Raw genomic sequence first — 4,449 nt, forward strand, 5'->3', positions numbered from 1 at the left:
ACCACACCTAGTGTGTGTGTGTGACAATCATTGGTATTTTAACTTTTTAATGATAAATGAATGTGTTGTGGCACTTGCGGATGTCACCAATGTGGCGGTTAAAGAGGAAACACTCGCTTGCTTTTCCAAACACATTTTTAAATGTGAACTGCCAACATGCGAGAATAATTTCGCCACACCTAGTGTGTGTGTGACAATCATTGGTACTTTAACTTTTTAATGATAAATGAATGTGTTGTGGCACTTGCGGATGTCACCAATGTGGCGGTTAAAGAGGAAACACTCGCTTGCTTTTCCAAACACATTTTTAAATGTGAACTGCCAACATGCGAGAATAATTTCGCCACACCTAGTGTGTGTGTGACAATTATTGGTACTTTAACTTGAACTTTTTAATGATAAATGAATGTGTTGTGGCACTTGCGGATGTCACCAATGTGGCGGTTGAAGAGGAAACACTCGGTTGTTTTTCCAAACACATTTTTAAATGTGAACTGCCAACATGCGAGAATAATTTCACCACACCTAGTGTGTGTGTGACAATCATTGGTACTTCAACTTTTTAATGATAAATGAATGTGTTGTGGCACTTGCGGATGTCACCAATGTGGCGGTTAAAGAGGAAACACTCGCTTGCTTTTCCAAACACATTTTTAAATGTGAACTGCCAACATGCGAGAATAATTTCGCCACACCTAGTGTGTGTGTGACAATTATTGGTACTTTAACTTTTTAATGATAAATGAATGTGTTGTGGCACTTGAGGATGTCACCAATGTGGCAATTAAGAGGAAACACTCGCTTGCTTTCCCAAACACATTTTTAAATGTGAACTGCCAACATGCGAGAATAATTTCGCCACACCTAGTGTGTGTGTGTGACAATCATTGGTACTTTAACTTTTTAATGATAAATGAATGTGTTGTGGCACTTGCGGATGTCACCAATGTGGCGGTTAAAGAGGAAACACTCGCTTGCTTTTCCAAACACATTTTTAAATGTGAACTGCCAACATGCGAGAATAATTTCGCCACACCTAGTGTGTGTGTGATAATCATTGGTACTTTAACTTTTTAATGATAAATGAATGTGTTGTGGCACTTGCGGATGTCACCAATGTGGCGGTTAAAGAGGAAACACTCGCTTGCTTTTCCAAACACATTTTTAAATGTGAACTGCCAACATGCGAGAATAATTTCGCCACACCTAGTGTGTGTGTGACAATTATTGGTACTTTAACTTTAACTTTTTAATGATAAATGAATGTGTTGTGGCACTTGCGGATGTCACCAATATGGCAATTAAGAGGAAACACTTGGTTGCTTTGCCAAACACATTTTTAATTGTGAACTGCCAACATGCGAGAATAATTTCGCCACACCTAGTGTGTGTGTGTGAGACAATCATTGGTACTTTAACTTTTTAATGATAAATGAATGTGTTGTGGCACTTGCGGATGTCACCAATGTGGCGGTTAACGAGGAAACACTCGCTTGCTTTTCCAAACACATTTTTAATTGTGAACTGCCAACATGCAAGAATAATTTCGCCACACCTAGTGTGTGTGTGATAATCATTGGTACTTTAACTTTTTAATGATAAATGAATGTGTTGTGGCACTTGAGGATGTCACCAATGTGGCAATTAAGAGGAAACACTCGCTTGCTTTCCCAAACACATTTTTAAATGTGAACTGCCAATATGCGAGAATAATTTCGCCACACCTAGTGTGTGTGTGTGACAATCATTGGTACTTTAACTTTTTAATGATAAATGAATGTGTTGTGGCACTTGCGGATGTCACCAATGTGGCGGTTAAAGAGGAAACACTCGCTTGCTTTTCCAAACACATTTTTAAATGTGAACTGCCAACATGCGAGAATAATTTCGCCACACCTAGTGTGTGTGTGACAATCATTGGTACTTTAACTTTTTAATGATGAATGAATGTGTTGTGGCACTTGCGGATGTCACCAATGTGGCGGTTAAGAGGAAACACTCGCTTGCTGTTCCAAACACATTTTTAAATGTGAACCGCCAACATGCGAAAATAATTTCGTCACACCGAGTGTGTGTGACAATCATTGGTACTTTAACTTTAACTTTTTAATGATAAATGAATGTGTTGTGGCACTTGCGGATGTCACCAATGAGGCGGTTAAAGAGGAAACACTCTGTTACTTTTCCAAACACATTTTTAAATGTGAACTGCCAAAATGCGAGAATAATTTCGCCACACCTAGTGTGTGTGTGACAATCATTGGTACTTTAACTTTAACTTTAAAAAGGATACAATGTTACGCGGAGGTGGACTTATAGCAATTTTATACCGTGTCATTTTCAGCAGCTTTCACGTTTTTTAATGCCTGCATGTTTTAGGCACCGAAACGCCACTTTTGTTTCTCTGTCTTTTTTTTATAGCCTTTATGACCGTGACGTTTTTACATGATGAAAACAACCCTTCACAAGTCAATACATGCGTGAGTCGGCATGACACTTAACAACTGAAAGAGTGTTTTCTACAAGCGCTTCCTTGTTGCTAGGCAGAGTTCACATAGGGCTCACTCATAACTGCCCCATATAACCCGAGGGAAATAAATGTGAACGACAAGCGGGAAGTCAGACTGAAAACGTCATGTGGGACCTCCAGAATGTGAAGTTGTCTGTATTAAATATAAAATGACAAAATAAAGGGGCGGGGGGAAAGCGCCACCTGGTGGAACTCTACCGAGAAGACCCTGGTTGCAAAAAAAATAATGTCAAATTTCACTGCCAAAAAAGCTCTATGGCTTGTTTGCTCCCAGGATGAGTTCCTGTCAATACATGTTTTCCCTTCCTGCGAGGACCTGGTGGTGCCGTGCCCACTTCTTAAAGGTCTGCAGGGTGCAGAGCCAAGTCCTCATTGGGAGAATTCCTGGCTGTCAAGTCCTCATTGAAGTGCATGACAGCACTCACTTCCTAGGCATTGTGTACGTCCTTCGCCTACAGGCCTCCTTTCTCGCTAATTGTTCCGCTTCAAGCCCGCACTTTGCCCTCCCGATAAAAAAAAAAAAAAGGGACGCACGGCACCTCTTTAATGTTTGATTTATATGAAAATCCTTGGAGGTGCTTAATCTGTCCACGCTGACGCAGGCGTGAGCTACGGTCTGAGTGTACAGTCCACCAGCGCTGGGAGTGACAAGTGGGATTTAGAGGCGGCAGCTACTTCTTAAAATGACTTAAAAGCTCCGAAAGTCCGTGCAGGATATCTGAGCACTCTCACATTTGCCTCATTGATGATGTGTTTTGGTCACACAGAAGCCGCTCTGTTCTTCTGTAGCGGAGTCACCAAGAAGTCCCCTTGACGAGTCGCCAACGTGTCAGACGATAAGGAGGACAACTGTTCCACACGGCGTTTGAGGGGCGGAAACGTGACTAAAAGTGCCTGCAAACATCATCATGTGGTATGTGAGGCACACACACGCCTCCTAAAACACAACTTTTGAGAAATGTAGTAAGAAATGACATGACAACAATGCACGGTAATGTAGAAAAATACATCACGGATTAGGGATGTCCCGATCCAGGTTTTTGCACTTCCGATCCGATACCGATACTGGCCTATCCGAGCATGTATTAAAGTTTAAAGTTATTTAGCCTACTTAGTTGTCAGAATCATGTTGAAAAGGGTTTTAGTACTCTTGATAACAACTAGCCAGCTGAATTAGGTGAGTTTGAATAATACGCAATGGTTGGTAACAAGAAACTGACCTGTTTATTCAAGGATAAACACAAAATAGACAAAATTATACATGACAAACAGAAATGGCATCATTGAACTAGGGCTGGGCGATATGGCCTTTTTTTAATATTGCGATATTTTAAGGCCATATTGCGATACACGATATATATCTCGATATTTTGCCTTAGCCTTGAATGAACACTTGATGCATATAATCACAGCAGTATGATGATTCTATGTGTTTTGATTGATTGATTGAGACTTTTATTAGTAGGTTGCACAGTGAAGTACATATTCCGTACAATTGACCACTAAATGGTAACACCCCAATAAGTTTTTCAACTTGTTTAAGTCGGGGTCCACTTAAATTGATTCATGATACAGATATATACTATCAGATATATACTATCATCATAATACAGTCATCACACAAGATAATCACATTGAATTATTTACATTATTTATAATCCAGGGTGTGGAGGGGGGCGCCTGATGTAAGTGTCAGAGTTTGATATGAGAATAAATCTAAAGTTAAAATATAGGGTAGAAATGCACCCATTTGCAGGAAATGTAGTCTTGATTTTCAAAATTTTCTTTTAAGGCTTGCATGTCTACATTAAAACATTCTTCTTCATACTGCATTAATATATGCTACTTTTAAACTTTCATGCAGAGAAGGAAATCACAACTAAAAAAATCACTAATTTTTTCATACGGAGTTGATGTGG

General features: G+C 39.8%; 1 protein-coding gene across 3 annotated transcripts in view; it reads left to right on the forward strand.

Annotated features, from left to right (window-relative positions):
* The first annotated feature begins 3,252 nt into the window (after window positions 1-3,252).
* Window positions 3,253-4,449, forward strand: part of opn4xa (opsin 4xa) — a 96,144-nt gene continuing 94,947 nt past the window's right edge. For all 3 annotated transcript variants that reach the window (XM_061926641.1, XM_061926642.1, XM_061926643.1), the window contains exon 1: window positions 3,253-3,443. The gene's annotated coding sequence lies outside the window, so the exon portion shown is untranslated. The remainder of the gene's footprint in view (window positions 3,444-4,449) is intronic.

The sequence above is a fragment of the Nerophis lumbriciformis genome, linkage group LG32 (assembly GCF_033978685.3).
Source record: "Nerophis lumbriciformis linkage group LG32, RoL_Nlum_v2.1, whole genome shotgun sequence".
Taxonomy (NCBI): domain Eukaryota; kingdom Metazoa; phylum Chordata; class Actinopteri; order Syngnathiformes; family Syngnathidae; genus Nerophis; species Nerophis lumbriciformis.